Here is a 20900-nt window from a genome sequence, read left to right as displayed (position 1 = left end):
ACAATTCCATTGAAGAGTATGTAAGCATTTAGATATATGTAAAACATTTCGGAAGCACTTTGATATTACTAAAGGATCTATTAATCTAAAGGATTTATACAGGGAGCTTTTAAAAGCCAGTGGTAATCTAGTGTTAATAGCTGCAATATACTTGGCGTCAAATTTCACCTAGTAATTTTTGCATTGACACCTGTAGCTTTTTTTTGATCTATAGCATATCTTATAAAGTGATTTCCTTTCTTGAATGAAAAACTTCAAATGATGAAGGATTCGTGGTATTCTTTAGGTAAGTTACTTCAGTGATTAATATTCTCAGTACTGAAAAATGTGTACCTTATTTCTGATATAATGTAGCCTAATATTAGCTTCCATTCACTCAGTCTTGTTTTTTGCCGCTTACTGTCAGGCAACTCTTACCCATGTAGGTCAGGGTAAGAGATTTCCTAGGCATGTTTTTGCCTGGAAAATCTGTGCAGGCAGTTTTGAAGATTCTGTACTTTTACCACCATTTTCAGGTGTTTGGAATTCTGTTATATGTGCATTATGCATGAGGAAATAAACTGTTGTTAATGCACTGGTAAGAGTGTACTTAGTCTGTAATGAGTTACTGTGACAACTTAGTGCAAATGTCCTGCAGCCATGACCCTTGTATACTCCTTAAATCTGAGGAATTCAGGAGGCATAGGAGTCACTATTCATGTGCAGTTAAAGCTGTAAAAATATGGAAAACCCTATGGAAATGCATTGCTCATGGTCATGTCATCTATTGACTTATCTTCCTTAATTTGAGCTGAACTTAAATCTCTCAGTATAAAGCATGGGTTATAGATTTGATTTGATCTTGTTGCCGTTTTCTGAATCCTTTCTAACTTTCTTGCATTCTCCTTAAAAAGATGACACAGGATTTCAGTACTGGTTTCACTGGTTTCATATATGGGTGCATCAACTCTGACTTGATATGCTCCCAGGGACTGGGTTATCCTTTATAACTGCACTGTCATAAAAGGACTCTTAGCTCAGCTCTCTGTATGCCGACATTCCTAGGTCCTTCAGTATCAATTTAGTTCAAGATATTGCATTACTTGTCTTATATTCCTCTGGCCCTGCATTTGACAGCTGTATTTTGTCTTAGGCTGTGCAAATAACTGCCTATTACCAAAAGATCCAGATTTAGCTGCATGATGGGCCTCACCACATCATTATTTGTATCTCCACCAATTTTATGTCATCTGCAAATTATATCAGCAATGATTTTATCTTCTGTTCTAATAAACGCAGTTAGTCAACAACACAGGATCTTAGAGAACCTAGTTAATCTTAGTAATCCAATAGGGATATTTACTTCAAACAGTGCTTGTTCTTGTCTTAATTATTAATGCGAAGATTTTAGGTTCTCATCTCATTTACCTTTATCAACTAAAAGATCTTGTGATCTCATTAAAAAATAGCAACCTTGCCAAGAAGACCTATTTTCCACAAAGTCATACTTCTTGGAATTAATTGTGCTTTTATTCTGCACCTTTTAAGAACATTCTGGTTGCATTTTTCCAGAAATACTACATCATTTTGCCTGTAATCAATATCAGGTTAATGTAAGTTATAGGAATGAGGTCTTTATATTTTTTAATAATTATTATCATAATATACATATTTTTTTCAATCTTTCAGAAATTCTGCAGAATCAAATAATTTTTAAAAATCCAAATTATTTGTTCCAGGGGCAATTTGTAATAGCCTTGGATGAACACTATGTAGTTCTGGTCATTTAATAAAATGTAATACTTGCTAGTCAGCATAGTTATTATATAGAATAAAATGCCTTTGTCACAATTTGGTTTCATTTCCTATTTCTGTAACAGAATTTTCCTTTTTCTGTCAGTTTTCTTGAAGGTTGTCAATACTTTTCCTTAACTGATGAATGTAAACCAGTTTGGTGTTGCTCTCACAGGGAAGTCAGTCCCTCACAACAGGTCTGAGTTATTTTGTACTTCGTGTGGAATTTAATTTTGTCTAAATTTAGGTATCAATGATTTGGAGGTCCATATCTGAGCTAGGTGTCCAGACTTCATTTAAAGTCACTGGATAGAAAGAGGCACTTAACGCAGCAACATGTTTTGCCATATCCTTTAAGAGGAGATTAATTGCGCTTTAAAATGCCAAGTTCTCTATATGTATTCTACAAGTGTAGACTAGTATGATTAGTTCAGATGTAGGTATTTGCATCAGGGCAGAGGAATCTTAATATCTCTCACAGTTCTCATATTTCTGGAAGAGACTCTTTTTGGACCTACAGAATCATCAGAACTTTCCAATGATCAAATCATTTAACCAGTTTAAGAATGGAGTGAATTGTCTTCTGGAGGTATCTCTTTCCCTTTATTTGCTATAAAGTGAATGTGTATGACTGATTTAGGTTACAACAACTTTATTAAACAACTACATTAAACTAGATGAGATGAAACTTATCCTGTCCAGCTGATCTCCATCAAGGATGGACATAGTTTGTGGATTTTTTGCTTAAGACAGAGCTAATTCAAATGCCTGGAATGAAGGTTGTTCTTCCTTGAAAACCTAAACATCCAACTCTATTCAACTAAAATTAGTCTAGTGGTAAAATGTAGCACACCACACTAAGGCATCAAGATCCAGAGGTGTCAGAATGAGGAGAAATAAGTCAACAGCACTCTGCAAGTTGCTACCATAGTTCATGTTGTGGAGCTGCAAGGGGTATCACTTTCCTCGCTGATGTTTAAGCTAGAACACTACTATTTCCTGTAATCAAATACTTTTTCTTACACTCTTCTTACTTTAAAATACTCAAAGGTAAAAGGAAAAAGTTGGAAGAAATCATCAGAGGGCAGAAGCTGGCAGAACATCGTTACAAGTAACTATAACAAGTAACTTGGATCTGCTGTGGTTGAAAGATAATTACATGGTTGCCACAGAGAGGAGAACCACACAGTTTCACTTATCCAGCATATGTGAAAAGATACTCAGATAAAGGAGATACAGGAGATACAGCAGATACTGCATAGGATTCAGTAGCAAAAATAGAGACAGTCCCATTTTAGAGGCCCCTGTCTGACCACTAGCTGTGACTTCAGAAAGGGTCTTACAGGCACTGTGTCACACCTGCCAGTCTCATGTGGAATTCACTCTTAAAACAGCTTCTGTTGTCACTCAGTGCTTTAGAGAACCGGATATACCCTCTTGGGACATTTTATTAGAGCTCCATTTTCTGTTCCTCAGGACAGAATCAAACCCAGCTGAAATGAAATAAAGCCAGAGGTTGGCATGAAAATACATGGCATGCCAGATTTCACTTGCAGGTGCTGTATTTATGCCTGTTGTATCAGTCTTTCCAGCCACAGTAAACAAAACTACTTAAGTGTTGGACTTCTATTAAGGATCTTATTGATATATTTTATAGATTGCTTATAGATAGGGAATGAAAGTGTCCATTAATTATACTACTTTGCAAAGTGATATTGACAAAATTTGGAATAAAAATTTTTCTTACTGTTTCCCACTGACCATGATATATTCATTTGATAGGTCATTCTATAGCCCATCCTTCTGTGAGGTTACTGGCACCGAGGTTTTGCAAAACCACATTTTATTGTCAAAACTATTCTTTCTGGCAGGATGTTAATTTGTTTGGTACCATGGTGTCCTGGTTTTGGCTGGGATAGAGTTAATTTTCTTCCTAGTAGCTGGTATAGTGCTGTGTTTTGGATTTAGTATGAGAATAATGTTGATACCACACTGATGTTTTAGTTGTTGCTTAGTACTTGCACTAGTCAAGGGCTTTTCAGCTTCCCATGCTCTGCCAGGTGCACAAGAGGCTGGGAGGGGGCACAGCCAGGACAGCTGACCCCAACTGGCCAAAGGGCTATTCCATACCATATGGCGTCATGCTCAGTATAGAAACTGGGGGGAGTTGGCTGGGGGGCAGTGACCGCTGCTCGGGGACTGGCTGGGCGTTGGTGGGCAGGTGGTGAGCGGTTGCATCACTTGTTTTTTCCTGGGTTTTGTTCTTCTCTCTCTGTCATTGTTTTCCTTTTAATTACATTATTATTATTATCATCATTATTATTATTATTGTTGTTGTTGTTGTTGTTGTTACTACTATTACTATTATTACGCTGATGTTTTAATAATTAAACTGTTCTTATCTCAACCCACGAGTTTTCTTACTTGTGCTCTTCAGATTCTCTCCACCATCCCACTGGGGACGAGGGTGAGCAAGCGACTGTGTGGTGCTTAGTTGCCGGCTAGGGCTAAACCATGACAGTCCTTTTTGGCGCCCAATGTGGGGCTTGAAGGGCTTGAGATAATAATAGATTAACCAGAGCATATTAAGGACTTCATATCTGTTAACAGTTGAGGGTCATGATATTGATTCATCTGTTCTCAATATTAGTTTGTGTGATCTGCACCATGGTCATTTTTTTGCTGCACATGTTAAAGATCAGTGTTGGTTTTTGCAGTTTGCTGTGCTCTGCAGTGATTAGTGATGTTTTGTCTGGGAGATTTGTTATTAAAACACTGTCCTTGAGCTTAATTTGGTATTTTAGCTTTGTACTGAAGCCATTACTGTACTTTGGGTACCACCTCGTGGAGACAATTAGCAATTATACTTCTTCCTCTGAGAGGTTTTTTGTGGAGGAAATACAGAATAGCACCTTTGCTACCTTCTTCTATGATATTTCCTTCTTCATTACAGTAACTTTTCAGTATCTTGAACATCCTTGGGTAGTTACCAATCCTTGGTATTTCTTGGGAATATATTTTCAGTTTTGTCTAAGGTTAATAAGCAATTTAAGAATATCATCCAGAGATCTGCCCCAAGGCTGGATACTTATGAGTGGCAGGGTGTGTGGGATAGCATGGGCAGGCGCCTAGGATGATGGGCACCTGCAGTGTTTTGGAACTTCACCCCTGAACAAGTGCAGAATCCTGAAAAACTAGTAAAATATTTGGAAAAAGTATGCTGTCACCCTCGCAATTCCAGGGAGACACAGATCACTGCAACTTGCTGGGGCCTGGCCCATGCCTACCAAACCCTGAAGGGGAAGAGAAGGTCTCTGGATCTGACGACAAAACAACAGGCACCATGGCTACTCCAACCCCCGCGACAGGCACCGTGGCTACTCCTACCCTGGTGACAGGCACTGCAGCTACTCCAACCCCGGAGACAGATACTGTGTTACTCCAACCCCCGCAACAGGCACTGCAGCTGAACCAGGGAACCAACCCATGCTGTTATCAGTCACCCCTATATGCAAGAAGAAATCTTGGAAGTGAAAGTCAGCTCGTTTAGAAAGTGATGATGAAAAAGCAGGGCCATCACAAGGAGAGGAGGAGGAAGAGGAAGAACTCATAAATGAGGCGGAAACCACCCGATCCCTATCCCTGAGTGAGCTGCGAGATATGCGAAAAGATTTCAGCCGTCGTCCAGGCAAGCATGTTGTCACCTGGCTGCTCTGATGCTGGGATAATGGGGCCAGGAGCCTGGAGTTAGAGGGTAAGGAAGCCAAGCAACTGGGATCCCTTTCTAGGCAAGGGGGCATTGACAAAGTGATTGGAAAAGGAGCACCAGTCCTCAGCCTCAGGAGGTGACTCCTGTCAGGTAGGAAGGAAAGATATCCCTTCAAGGAAGATGTTATATATTGCCCCGGGAAATGGACCACCATGGAGAGAGGAATCTGGTACCTGAGGAAATTAGCTGTGCTGGAGGTGATTTATGGTGACCTGGACAACAAGCAGGTATCCAAAGATTCAGATGAAGTCTGGTGCGTACGACCTATGCCAACTCACTGGCAATAATGAACTGGAAAGATTAAGAGGGACCAACACTGGATGAAGCAGCTAGCTGACTCTAGGAATACAAAGAAATTATTTCTTCCTTCCTTGTCTCGGCTGTGGAGAAACTGTCCCGGGAGGTCCAGTAACTCAAATAGGATAGATCCTACTCCCCACCTGTATGGACCAGTATCTCAGCTATTAGGAGTCAGCATTCCTCTGCTGAAGAGAGAGGATATAGAGGGTACACACCACAGGCTACCCTGTGGTTTTACCTGCATAACCATGGAGAGGACATGAGGAAGTGAGATGGAAAACCTACCTCGACCCTAGAGACACAGGTACGTGAGTTGCAAGGAAAAACAATCACCAAGGGGGTTATTCCAGGAAAACTGCTGCTCCAGTTTCCAGTGGACAGTTACCCAGACAGAGTAAAAAGGGCTGATCTCACTCCTGATTTTAGTGAAGGAACTCCTGACTTGTATCTACAAGAAGTGGGTAATGAATACTGTGACCAGGACTAGAGGGGCCCTGCCTCCAGCCAGGTGGAGGAAAGGGACAACCGGGTTTACTGGGCTGTGTGGATTCAGTGGCCTGGCACATCAGACCCACAGGAGTATAAGGCTCTAGTAGACACCGGTGCACAGTGTACCCTAATGCCATCAAGCTATACAGGGGCAGAACCCATCTGTATTTGTGGAGTGACAGGGGGATCCCAACAGCTGACTGTGTTGGAGGCTGAAGTGAGACTAACTGGGAATGATTGGCAAAAGCACCCCATTGTGACTGGCCCAGAGGCTCCGTGCATCCTTGGCATAGACTGCCTCAGGAGAGGGTATTTCAAGGACCCAGAAGGGTACCGGTGGGCTTTTGGTATAGCTGCCTTGGAGATGGAGGAAATTAAAGAGCTGTCCACCTTGCCCGGTCTCTCGGAGGACCCTTCTGTTGTGGGGTTGCTGAGGGTCAAAGAACAACAGGTGCCAATTGCTACCACAACAGTGCACCAGAGGCAATATTGTACCAGCCGAGACTCCCTGATTCCCATCCATAAGCTGATTCATCGACTGGAGAGCCAAGGAGTGATCACTAAGACTCACTTACCCCTTAACCTTACCCTTTAACAGTCCCATATGGCCAGTGCAAAAGTCTAATGGAGAGTGGAGACTGAGAGTAGACCATCGTGGTCTGAACAAAGTCATGCCGCCGCTGAGTGCTGCCATGCTGGACATGCTGAAACTTCAATGTGAACTGGAGTCAAAGGCAGCCAAGTAGTATGCCACAGCTGATATTGCTAATGTGTTTTTTTCAATCCCTTTGGCAGCAGAGTGCAGGCCAAAATTTGCTTTCACTTGGAGGGGTGTCCAGTACACTCGGAACTGACTGCCCCAGGGGTGGAAAACGCAGCCCTACCATTTGCCATGGACTGATCCAGATGGCACTGGAACTGAGGCTCTGGAACATGTGCAGTATTGATGACATCATTGTATGGGGCAATACAGCAGAAGCAGCTTTTCAGAAAGGGAAGAAAATAGTCCAAATCCTTCTGAAAGCTGGTTTTGCCATAAAACAAAGTAAGGTCAAGGGACCTGCATAGGAGATCCAGCTTTTAGGAATAAAATGGCAAGACGGGAGTTGTCAGATCCCAATGGATGTGATCAGCAAAATAACAGCCATGTCTCCACCAACTAGCAAGAAGGAAACACAAGCTTTCTTAGGTGTTGTGGGTTTTTGGAGAATGCATATTCCAAATTACAGTCTAATTGTAAGCCCTGTCTATCAAGTGACCCAGAAGAAGAAGGATTTCAAACGGGGCCCTGAGCAACCACAAGCCTTTGAGCAAATTAAATGGGCAACAGTTCATGCAGTAGCCCTTGGGCCAGTCCAGGCAGGGCAAGATGTAAAGAATGTGCTCTACACCACAGCTGGGGAGAATGGCCCTAGCTGGAGCCTCTGGCAGAAAGCACCAGGGGAGACTCAAGGTCGACCCCTAGGGTTTTGGAGTTGGAGATACAGAGAATCCGAGGCCCACTATACTCCAGCTGAGAAAAAGATATTGGCAGCATATGAAGGGGTTCAAGCTGTTTCGGAAGTGGTTGGTACTGAAGCACAGCTCCTCCTGGCACCCCGACTGCCAGTGCTGGGCTGGATGTTCAAAGGAAGTGTCCCCTCTACACATCATGCAACTGATACTACATGGAGTAAGTGGGTCGCACTGATTACACAACGGGCTCAGATAGATAGGAAACTGCAGGAATCCTGGAGTTAATTATGGAGTGGCCAGAAGGCAAAGATTTTGGAATATCACCAGAGGAAGAGGTGATGCATGCTGAGGAGGCCCCACTGTACAATAAACTACCAGAAAATGAGAAGCAGTATGCCCTGTTCACTGATGGGTCCTGTCATCTTGTAGGAAAGCATCGGAGGTGGAAGGCTGCTGTATGGCATCCTATATGACAAGTTGTAGAAACTGCTGAAGGAGAAGGGGAATCGAGTCAGTGTGCAGAGGTGAAGGCCATCCAGCTGGCTTTAGACATTGCTGAATGAGAAAAGTGGTCAGTGCTTTATCTCTGTACTGACTCATGGATGGTGGGAAATGCCCTGTGGGGGGGGTTACAGCAATGGAAGCAGAACAATTGGCAGCACAGAGGCAAACCGGCATTGTGGCAAGATATTGCTGCCCGGGTAGAGAACCTGGTTGTAAAAGTACATCACGTAGATGTTCACATAGCCAAGAGTTGGGCCACTGAAGAACATCAAAACAACCAGCAGGTGGATCAGGCTGCTAAGATTGAAGTGGCTCAGGTGGATCTGGACTGGCAACATAAGGGTGAATTATTTATAGCTTGGTGGGCCCATGACACCTCAGGCCATCAAGGAAGAGATGCAACATATAGATGGGCTTGCGATCGAGGGGTAGACTTGGCCATGAACACTATTGCACAGGTTATCCATGAATGTGAAACATGGGCTGCAATCAAGCAAGCCAAGCGGTTACAGCCTCTGTGGTATGGAGGACAATGGCTGAAATATAAATATGGGGAGGCCTGGCAGATCGATTATATCACCCTCCCACAAACCCGCCAAGGCAAGCGCTATGTGCTCACAATGGTGGAAGCAACCACCAGATGAATGGAAACATATCCTATGCCCCGTGCCACCGCCCGGAACACCATCCTGGGCCTTGAAAAGCCCAGGTGACATGGAACCCCTTAGAGAACTGAGTCAGACAAGGGGACTCATTTCCAAAACAACCTCCTAGACACCTGGGCCAAAGAGCATGGCATTGAGTGGGTATATCACATCCCTTGTCATGCACCAGCCTCCAGGAAAATTGAAAGATACAATGGACTGTTAAAGACTACACTGAGAGCAATGGGTGGTGGGACATTCAAACATTGGGGTACACATTTAGCAAAGGCCACTGGGTAAGTCAACACTAGGGGATCTGCCAATTGAGCTGGTCCTGCCCAATAAGAGCTTTTATGTGTTGTGGGGGGGGATAAGTCCCTGTAGTGCACATAAAAAACATGCTGGGGAAGACAGTCTGGGTTACTCCTGCCTTGGGCAAAGGAAAACCCATTCATGGGATTGCTTTTGCTGAAGGACCTTAGTGCACTTGGTGGGTAACAGATGTGGAAGTCTGATGTGTACCTCAAGGGGATTTGATTTTGGGTGAGAATAGCCAATGAACTGAATGGTATGTTGCTATATAATACTGTATGTCATCACTTCTGTGGTTGCTACATGCCATATCAATGATATTACAGTAAGAATCATCCAGATTAATGAAGAATGAACTTTGATGAAACCATGCAAAGTGCAGCGGTGGTGGAACCAGAACTGGCTTCAGCATGCAACAATCCAACACCACACACCATCTCTCCTGCCCTGAAAGACTGTTATGACAGATGGAGCCCAAAGTCATGGACTAAATGAACTCAACGGACATTTTAGAGGGATGGCCCATAGACCAAGGGAATGATATCTGCATGTATGTATCAAGAGACAGGAAAAGTGGTGGTGATTAATTGGAATGTATTGGAATGTGTGGGACCTGGGCATGAGGTAGATGGTATAGAATAAGGGGTGGATACTGCCCTGGTTTTGGCTGGGATAGAGTTAATTTTCTTCCTAGTAGCTGGTATAGTGCTGCGTTTTGGATTTAGGATGAGAATAATGTTGATAACACACTGATGTTTTAGTTGTTGCTAAGTAGTGCTTGCACTAGTCAAGGGCTTTTTGGCTTCCCATGCTCTGCCAGGTGCACAAGAAGCTGGGAGGGGGCACAGCCAGGACAGCTGACCCCAACTGGCCAAAGGGCTATTCCGTACCATGCTCAGTATATAAACTGGGGGGAGTTGGCTAGGCGGCAGCGATCACTGCTTGGGGACTGGCAGGGCATCAGTTGGCAGGTGGTGAGCAGTTGCATCACTTTTTTTCCCCTGGGTTTTGTTCCTCTCTTTCTCTCTGTCTCTCTCATTGTTTTCATTTTTATTACAATTTTTTTATTATTATTATTATTGTGATTATTGTTACTATTTTTATTATTAAACTGTTCTTATCTCAGCCCACAAGTTTCCTTAGTTGTGCTCTTCAGATTCTCTTCCCCATCCCACCGGGTGGTGAGCGAGCGGCTGTGTGGTGCTTAGTTGCTGACTGGAGTTAAACCACAACACATGGACAGAAATTTCTTTGCCAGTCAAGGCTGTCATGAGGACAAATGTCATCAACCAGAATAACTCACTTTTCAATTTGCACATCTCCAAATAGTTAAGCAGGATCTGGACTGGATGCTGTCACTGATGTGAAAGATCTGTAAATACTTTCTGCACTTGAAACAGGCCAGGCTCGTCATTAAGTGTTGATAAATTTCTTCCTGTGTGCTATTTACCCCTATAGTTTGAAGAATACCTTGTTTTATTTATTAGAGATTTAAGTGTGTGTCTTGGAGGTATAATGATCTTAATATCTTACTAAAAGTAAACACTTCTCATTAAATTACTCAGTATCTTCTTCTCTGTTAAAAACATTAAGTATTCTCTGTTCAAAATCTGTTATTATATATGATGTAAATCATCATCTCTGTTGTTATCTGTGGAAAGATTCTGTGTTATAGTGTGAAGAGGGAAAATATGAGCGGCACATTGGCAGTATGCAATAGCCATGAAATTTAACCATTGAGTGTTTAAGTGATATTCAGCTTACTATATTTCTTTAATCAGACTTGACATATGTTGGCTGCAATGGCAGTGTGGCATGTCTAGAATTTAAAAAAATGAAGTGTACGCTAGCAAGTACTGATTTTTGCATCTTACAGGTAGCTTCACCTGCTTGGTAATATAATATTTGAGGTAGGAGTCTAGTTAGAATTTAGATTGACAGGAAATGGGCTTTTCCCAGGACATTTTCATTTTTAATCATCCCACAAATGATCTTCTGAGTCATCCTTATTAATAAATCTAGCAGAAATATACAAAATGAAAATTTGCAACATGTAAAAAAATTGTGGGAGCAGGCAATTTCAGGACAGAAATTTGCAAGTTCTTGCTTTCACTTCCACATTGGTAAATGTTTTATCTGACACCAGTAATGTTTTATCTTTTCTAATGGTATTGAAGTTTATTAAAGGATTCTTACAATCTGTGTACATATCAGATTGCACCTTTGCATGAAATCTTGATATGAATTCTCATGAGGTTCATAGCTTTTAATTTTTCTTGTAATATTCCTTGTATCATTTCACAGTTTTCTTAGCTGGCAGCAACCAAAGATTACAGGCACTTAAGGCTGATATACCCTACACAAAAGTTCACATAGATGAGAAAATGCTGACAACTTAGCTAATTGCAAAAATGGTTCCTGAATTTCATCTGAAACGTTTCATTCTGTATGTTATTTCTGAAGCTACACTCTTGATGTCAACAGAAGTTGTTTTTCCTGGTAATTTCTAGATTTTTATCATACAAGGTCAAAGGATCCACACTGTTCAATAGCTCATGCTCTGTTTTTTAGCTAAAGGTTGACTTTTGAAGGTGAGGTCATGTTACTGCAGATTGTCAGAGCACCAATTACAGTATAACTTAGTTTGCTTGCTCTTGAGCATCTTCCCTCAAGCAGATATGCTCTCTGAGAACTCAAGCATTACACTTTGGACTCAACTGAGAGTTGAGTTGAAAGTGTAAGAAATCGTTAAAGCAATCCAAAATTCACAGTTCAGGCTGCTGCAGTCTCATTTTATCATCTTAATGGGTACTGTGCAGCAATAGCCTGTAGTTAACTTCCCTTTTCTGAATATATCTTGAAGAAAGAAAAATGATCACCTCTTGTATCACAGTGTGGCTCCTCTGTTCATGTTTTTCAAAGTCCATCACCACCAGGGCTTTGAATAATGAAATAAATAAGGGACACTCGTGAGTGGTCTGTTCTTTATACTTTCACACAGGTGTGTGAGGTTGTTATGAAGAGACAGTGCTATTCGGAAAACTGTGATCACATTATTTAGAATCCACATGAGAAGGTAAATAGTAATTTATCAGAACAGTGACTCCCTATAGGTGTAATTAGTGTTGAGATCCCAGTAAATCAATTGCTGTCAGTTACTGACAAAGATAATTGCTGTGAACTGGAAGCTCAGGGAAAAGATTTGCTGTATTTACATGCTCTTGCTGTACTTCTTGGTGTTAAAGAAACTTCTGTTGCATGCTCGTTAACTTAAAAAACATTAAGGACTCTGTCTTCACGTGGTAGCTATTTGAACAGAAGTAATGACAGTAAAGCTTTGACTTAGAACCTGGACCATGTAGTTCTTTAGAAAAATAACTTGCATTAGGAAGCTTATATATGGGAAAGATAACTAAGATTACTTCTCACTTGGGAAGAATTATTCAACAAAGTCACTTTTTAAGTCATGTTGGTGGTCTTATTCTCTCATTTGTGTCATAAATTGTGGTTTTTCAGGGCGACATAAAAGAAAAGAAATACAAGGATTTAGCCTGTAGAAAATTTCAAATGAATTAAAAATCAAGTAATTAAGGGAATTCATGCTGTTTTCATGTCACTCTTATCTGACTACAATTCATTCTTGAGTAGCAAAAACAAACTTTGAAACCAATGAGATTTTTCAGCGGTGACTACAGGAAAATAGTGACATCTTATAGGACTTTGATGTTAGAGGAATTTGTTGTACAAAATATCTGGGAAGTTCTTTGATCCACTTAAAAAAAAAATCCAAAGAGAGTTAGGAGCACTGAATGTCATACAAATATTAGTGCTCTCATTTCCTTCCCCTGTGCTTTTTCTTCTTTTTTCCAGATTGTTTCTGAATTTTGCAAGGTGGACATTTTAGGAAATTCAAATAAAACAAAAGCTCTGCATATAGCAGATGACTAAAATGAGGAAAAAAACAACCTAGGATTCTCATTTTATTTTACTCCTCATTCATTGTGATTGAGGGGAAAAAAAAGAAGAGAAGCAAGAAAGGCTTCAACCAAAAGTAGCATAATATTACAAATTGGAAAGATGGAGACATAATCATTATTTGGTGGAAACATACAATTAAAATTACTTTAAATCTCCTTCATTTATGTGATCCTGAAAACTTTCAGTGGCTGTATAAATATTTAATCTTCAATTGGGTTGTAGGGCCACTGTACATCTGTGATTTTAATTTAGGACATATCTTCAGAATTTCCTTGATCTTAGTGGTAGCACATGTATTGGTCTGGATTTGGCTTTCTTATTTAGCTTGGAGAAATGATTTATGAATATGACCATCTCAAGCATGAATTAAAATCTTGTTTAATTAAAAATTATCATTTGTTAACATGGTGGTATTTTTTATTGGTCTAAGTGATTACCTTGGGATAGTATTAGTTTGTTATGGAGTTTCTTATCTTCATTATAAAACATGTTGTGTAGCAAAACTTTGAGAAAAATCACAATTTCTAAAATCCTTCCCTGAACTTTTTGAGATCATTATGGGTTAATAGGGGTTGATTCAGATTTGTGGAGGCTGTTCTGTTTGCTCTTTAAGAAACTAAAGAGGGAAAAAAGGTTATGACTGTTTTCACCTTTTTTTACGATCAGTCTGTATAAACCCAGGTTTGTTACGTGTCTTTCCTGCCTAAGTTATATTACAAAATAAATGATGATAGTAAAAAATCTGATTGCTTTATATGAGGGTAAGGGTCAACCTTCTGGAACATGATTGCAGAGTGCTTCTGTCCTGAGAGCAGCTGAGCGTATCAGCTGGGGAGTCTTCCAGGGTGCAGGGAAGGCCAAGCCGAGAAGGAGATACTTAGGAAGCAGTGAGTATAAAGAGAGACTAGGAAGCGAGAAGCAGGTATTTGACCAGGCTAAAAAAATGACAAGAAGAAAGACTTTTCTTGAAGAACTGTTGTGGCGGCAGACCTTTTTTACCAATTCTTTTTTGCTGTTCTATCTCACTGAAGAGTTAGTCTGTTTTAAAAAGTACACTGTTGTAGTAAAAAACAGGTATTGAGATTCAAAGCCTTTTGGTGCCTTGGGGGTGTTTGCTTTATGGAAAAAGTACTGGCAAACTTGTCTCAAAACTCTTGCTAACTATGGGTCATCTCACTTCGCTAGAAGTCAGGTGTAATCTGCTGGCATACTGGGCTCTGTTTTATCCCCCATAAGTTCACCTGTTGTACTATAAAAGAAAAAATCCTCATCAAATAAAGGGGCTTACACGATGTTGTTGCAAAATTGGCTGCAAATATTGTGTTGTCCCTACTAAATTTTCATCATTGTCAGTTACGTGGTAGGTTATATATTCAATACTAAATTTGACAGTGCAATAATGCCAGTAACTTATTTTGTCCAGATTTGTAGCCTTTATATTTTTATGTTTCCTGGCTTCCTTATTTTCAATTTCAGTTCTCACTATTTGTCTTTTGATATTTTCTGTGTCACTCTTAGAGAAGCTAAGAGTTAATCAGACTCCCTTACACATACCTGTGACTTCAAGAAGCTATTGGGTGCACTTCAACCTGTGTAGTAAGGACTTTTACAGGTACGATATGTTTTTATAAAATGAAATAAATCCAGATGTTCAAATCTTTATGTTACCTTCTTTACACAGTCTGTATACATATCTTGTAGATATGCTAGAAAAGGACTTGGTATTTGCCTACTGTTCTTTTTCTGCTAACACTGAATTATTGAACTGCTGATTCTCATTCCTTGGATAATAAAATGAACCTGAACCCCTTCAACTCCTATAAGGCCACACAGCACACACCTGGAAGTTTTAATTAATAAAGTAACCTGGTAGAAGTGAAAAAAAAAAGGTCACAAAAGAAAAACAGTTTGGAATACAATTTGTCTAATTTAAGATGCTAAACTGGGCATTGTCTCACTTCAAGTTTAGATTACTGGGCCTTGGGGGTGGGGGTCATCTAGTCTGTGCAAAACTGTGTGTTTCGCAATGGAGACAGTGGCCTCAGGCAAACAGTCCAATCTGCCTAATTTAGGTTCTTTCTTCAGCTGAAAATACCAAATCCATCTGAGTGTTCAGTGTCCAAAAAGATTCATTCTCCTTCGGTTTGCATAGGAGTTAGAACCTGTTTCAGACATCAAAAATATTATGGAAAATGTAGGTAATAGCTGTTACTCGTCCTGCTGCAGATGACACAAGTTTTTGGGGTTTCCCTCGGCAAGTTCGGATGCCTGTCTACCTAAACATATATTGAAATGCCATTCTGGGCAGGAGAAAAAAGTTCAAATCTCTCAGAAATAAGCAAATGCAGTGGATTGCAATTAAATGGCAAAGCAGCTTCCAGAGCAAAGAGGCCGCTGCATGAATGGGCACTCACAAAGTTAGGCAGACCTAGAAAGTAGGGGGATGTACCGTGTCCTGGAATATTTCTGGTAACTCTGTAGAAACTTGAACAGGATTTACATGAACTGATTCCCATACCCATTTTCTATCATTAAGTCAAAGAAAAATTTTCATTTAAAAAGTGGATTAATCCATATAAGGTAGGCTTTTTGCTTTCATTTCAGGACTGGTTACTTGGCTAATGTGAGCTATAGTTAGTATTCATGGCCATCCTTTTAGTAGTTGACAACTTTTTAGTTTCCAAAGACAACAGTACCATGGAAAACAAAGTCCCTCACACTCTTTTTGCCTTCCATCCTCCTTTCCAATTTTCCAAATATTGAAAGTGCATCTAGAAGCAAACAATAAATTTTATTACCAAGAGAATTGACGAAAAATGTCTTATAATGAGAACAAGCTACAGTTTTCTTTTTCATTACTCAGACAGATCTGCAGTTATCTGTGGCAACCATCATTCTTCATAGTCAGTTGGCTCACAAAGCTGTAACGATAACATGTTTGCAGTGCCAGTACTTCTATTTCTTGTACCTTTCCTAAAGCTAACATAAGAGAGAAAAGCCATGCCTATATTATGAGGATCTATGTAAAGAATTTCACTTCCTTGCAGACTTTCAGATGTATACTTTTGAAAGATTTGGATTATAATTCTTGCTGTGTTTAGTAATACTATGCCTTTTTTGTTTTTCAGTATGCAACATGTGATTACACAGTGTATATTTTTTTTAAGTTACAAAAACCACACTTCAAAAGTCCGTGATAGCAAAAGGCTTTCAATTTACTGCATCGTAAAAAATAATGGGTTAGGCAGCAATACAAATACTGTTCTCTTAGAATTTGGTACAAGCTCATAGGTTTACTTGTTGGTGATTAATAACCATAATATTTTATTTCACTTTCTTGCTGACCTCAGGCCCCAGTGAAGCTAAAGGACATCAAGTTTTGTGAATAATTCCACTGGAAAACATTAATACAAAGTTTTCTTAATCCTAGAAACTGAAAACATCTACTTGAATTCTGTAGCATGTTGTGTGTGTGTTCAACATCAAGGCAGCTTTCAAACAATCAGCTGATTTTGCTCCCAGCAGTGGGTTTTGCTTCTGCCAGTGTGAAATTATTTCCGAAGGATTTAGATGGTGAAGGAATAATTGGTTTAATAAGAAAAAATAAGTGAAAAGTTAAAAAAGTCAAGTACTTTTCCACTGCATTCATGCATCGCTTCTTACATCAACTGTTTGTTAATAGGCAAGTGTTATACCTTATTTCGTTCTATTTCGTGCTAACTTAATGGCAGCAATAAAAAAGAAAATAAAATGGATTACACCATAGTTGGCTTCTCAGTTATTAGAATATCATAATTTTAATAATACTTTTACTGGTGCACATTCTACAGTATTTTCATGATCATTAATTTCACAATAAGGAAGACTTTCACATTTCAGTTTCCCCTATCATTCTACAAATGAAAAGTACATAATTATTTACATTTTACAGAAAATTAGTCTTAAAAATTGTTTTCAAAACTGAAAAATAAAGGTTATAATAAAAACATAATGTTCTAGAATAAAGTCTTGAAAATTCAATTTGCTGGTGAGGCAGAGAGATACGACAGGCAGAGAGATTATTAGAGGGAGATATTACTACAGAAAATAAGAAGTGTAGGAGCAGCTTTTTAAACTGGGGAGAAACTTCTGCTTCCCTTGTAGAAATAAATTTTTCTTGTAACAGCTTTTTCAAACAAAAATCTCCAGAGAGAGATTCCTCCTGTCTGAATTTAGAGGTTAATTCTTTAAAGAGATCAGCAGCATAGTATATTAATCAATTTCTAACTATATGAGAACATGGAAGAAGTATTTTCTGCATTTATTCCAACTGGTAATTTCAGGCCTCTGCGTCATCCAAAATTAAGTGGTATTGCTGTTTATTTTAAAATGTTCGTCTCTCCAATCTTGTTCATTGGAAATTCTTAAATAGAGAAACCTGAAGAGATAATTCTAAATCTTTCAGGATCTTATTGAAACTTCTGTAGAGCTGGGAAGCCACAGTCAGTATCTGAACAGATATGCCTGTCCACGCCTTCTCTTTTGCCTGCATGTTAGTGCTTCCTTCTAATGGCAACCAGGTAGTGGCAGTGAGGACGACCATGGAGCGCACACCCAGATATCATCACAACATGCACCTAGAACACAGCCACGATGTCTGTCCCTGGAGAGCTGGAGACGCTCTTGAGCTTACCCACAATTTGCCCATAACTGTAGAGACTGATACCACTGGCTTCCAAACAGCATCTTCTCTGTTTGTGGAGTAGCCCATATGCTACGAACGTGTACATATTTGAGGAACAGTTTGCTGAGTTCAGTAATTCAATATATTCTATATTAGCATACACAGGTGTGTCAGTAATTCAATATATTCTATATTAGCATAGAGGTGTGTGTGTATGTGTATGTGTGTATATGTTTTATGCTCCTCAGATACTCTTTTACTGATATAATACTTTGAAATAACAAATCATTTTTGCATGCAAGTTGAGATGTGTTTTCACTGTAGTGTCAGTTATACTGAATAATGAGTTCACTTCTGTGTCAATATTTCTGGAAATTTGCAAAGTTCTTCAGAAAATTATTCTCTCCTCTATGGATGCCAAGCCTTGTGGCCTGTTTGTGGGATATATAAGAAGTGTCTTGCTTTGTAGGAGGTAAACAGCCTTTTCCAATTGTGAATGAGTAAGATACTTACATGCAGATATTTCTGCAGATATTTATATCTGGCTTTTGGTATTAATTGAACCTTCTATTTTATTTTTTTTTATTATCCATTTAAATGTTAGTGTATTTTGTGAGTGAAAACAATGGAAAAGTTTTGTTTCAAAGTAACTTCCTAGAACTGTTACTGTCAATGGACTATGTAAATACCGCTGACCTGCTGCTTATTACACAAGTAGCATGCAATGTTGTTTGCTGTCTGGGGTCACTGTAAGAGTAATTTTTGATGGGTGAGGCAGGCACTACAGTTTTTAGATGGAGTGACAACAGTGGTTCCTTGTCATGTCACTTGCTTTATCTTTCCTTTTGTTAAAAATAAATATTTCATTAATAACTATAATGCACAAAATGATGGAGATTCAACTTTTGAAAAAAATAAGAATAGGAAACAAGACTTTGTATAAGAGTGTGCATGTGTACCCATAGTATATGTACTATGTCACTCCCTCATATATATTACTGTATTTTGGCAACCTTGTGTGGGCCTGTTGTCTGTTTCCATTGACCTGGAAAGTCATAAGAGGAGCTCAATGCTTAACCAGGCCTGTTAATTTTGTTTGCTGTGTGCTGGGTTCACACTAGTTCATATAAGGAAATCAGGTGGCCACAAACCACACAAAAACAGAAGTGTGAAACTTGCTTCCCTTTCAGAGCTGTTGTCAGATGTATTTTCTGCTCAGTGCTCTACCATTGTCTGTAAGCAACTGCTGTAAAGAATGGGTTGAAATGGAATATGCTCTCAAGGCAAATTCACTTTTGAAGCTGACTTCCTGGGCAGGTAGTTGACCTTTGTGTAACAGACTCTTCTCCTTAGTTGACTCACAAATGTTTTAAGTCTGTTATCTTACAGAAAAGCACAAAGTGACAGGAACTATTGTTTAAGGAGATTTTATTCTAATATGAAATTAAATAAAATGAGAACAGAACGTAAAATATGAGTAATGTAATTGATAAAACATTACACAAACATTTGAACATTTAAATAACTATGCTTTTCCTATCAAAACTAAGTTGTTGTACTTCTCATCGTACCAGCCTTTAGGTTCTTCTCCCTTTGTAATTTTTTTTTTTTTTTTTAACTTTGGCATTGTTCTCACCCTATATTCATTAATGGTATTTCTTGATTGCTATGTGCACCATATCCTTACATCTTCAGTTTTGAATACCAGCAAACAAATACGATAGACACATGTTCTCTCACAAAAGCTTAGCAGTATCATGCTCAGGAGCTCATCAGTGACACAGCAAGGGATGTGCATCAGTTTTCTACTTCTCGTATCACATACAATTTAATTTCTTATACAGTATTCATTGTAATAATTCACAAACATTTTAATTGCTTTTATTTAACCCTTCAGTGACAACAGTTACAAAATATCTTCATATCCCATCTCCAGATCCTTCAGTGGATGAGATATGGGAGGACTCAAATGGGAGTACTCAAAACAGTCACACAAAGCCTAAATTTTAGTTCCAAACATGCAAATACTTTATTTTAGGTGTAAATGCTTAAAGTTTATTTAAATACACAGATTAATCTGTTACACTACAGAAAGTTCTGTGACAGCAGAATTTTCTGTTTTTTTATAACATTTGCTAGTAGGATTCTGGAATACAACATTCCCCAAGATTCACATTGATTCCATCCTGCCTGAACATTGCTTATTTGGGACTTGGGCACCTGCAGTGTTCTTAAATCCTAGCCAGTGGTTCAGTCTGTCTCCTTTCCAACATTCTGTACCTTAACAAATTCATTAGGTGCTTTCAGATTTTGGCTGAAAATCACTTGTTAGCTGAAATTTAGTCTGTAACTGAAGAAGTGCCTATTGTAGGAAAGGAAAACACCTGCTTGCTCCATAGTGGATGAGTTCTACAGATAGCTAGAAGCAACCTCACACATGCAGCCCTGGTCCTCATGGGGGACTTCAACCACCCCAGTATCTGCTGGAGGGACAACACAGCAGGGCATAGGAAATGTAGGAGGTTCCTGAAGGGAATTAATAACTTCCTGAAACGAGTGATAGAGAAGTGTCCCGGTTTCGGCTAGGATAGAGTTAATTTTCTTCCTAGTAGCTGGTATAGTGCTGTGTTTTGGATTTAGGATGAGAATAATGTTGATACCACACTGATGTTTCAGTTGTTGCTAAGCAGTGCTTACACTGCTCAAGGACTTTTCAGCTTCCCATGCTCTGCCAGGCGCACAAGCAGCTGGGAGGGGGCACAGCCAAGATACTTGATCCAAACTGGCCAGAGGGCTATTCCATACCATATGGCGTCATGCTCAGTATAGAAACTGGGGGGAGTTGGCCGGGGGACAGCGATTGCTGCTTTAGGACTGGCTGGGCATTGGTGGGCAGGTGATGAGCGGTTGCATCACTTGTTTTCTTCTGTTTTTTCCCTGGGTTTTGTTCCTCTCTCCCCCTCTCTTGTTATTTTCCTTTTCACTACTACTACTACTACTACTACTACTACTA

General features: G+C 39.6%; 1 protein-coding gene across 1 annotated transcript in view; it reads left to right on the top strand.

Moving 5' to 3' along the window:
• Positions 1-20900, top strand: part of GPC5 (glypican 5) — a 764171-nt gene that overhangs the window by 65795 nt on the left and 677476 nt on the right. The window lies entirely within an intron of this gene.

This window comes from Ciconia boyciana, chromosome 1 (genome assembly GCF_034638445.1).
Source record: "Ciconia boyciana chromosome 1, ASM3463844v1, whole genome shotgun sequence".
Classification (NCBI taxonomy): Eukaryota; Metazoa; Chordata; class Aves; order Ciconiiformes; family Ciconiidae; genus Ciconia; species Ciconia boyciana.
The sequence above is the reverse complement of the archived record's forward strand: the minus strand, read 5'-3'. Positions and strand labels throughout refer to the sequence as shown.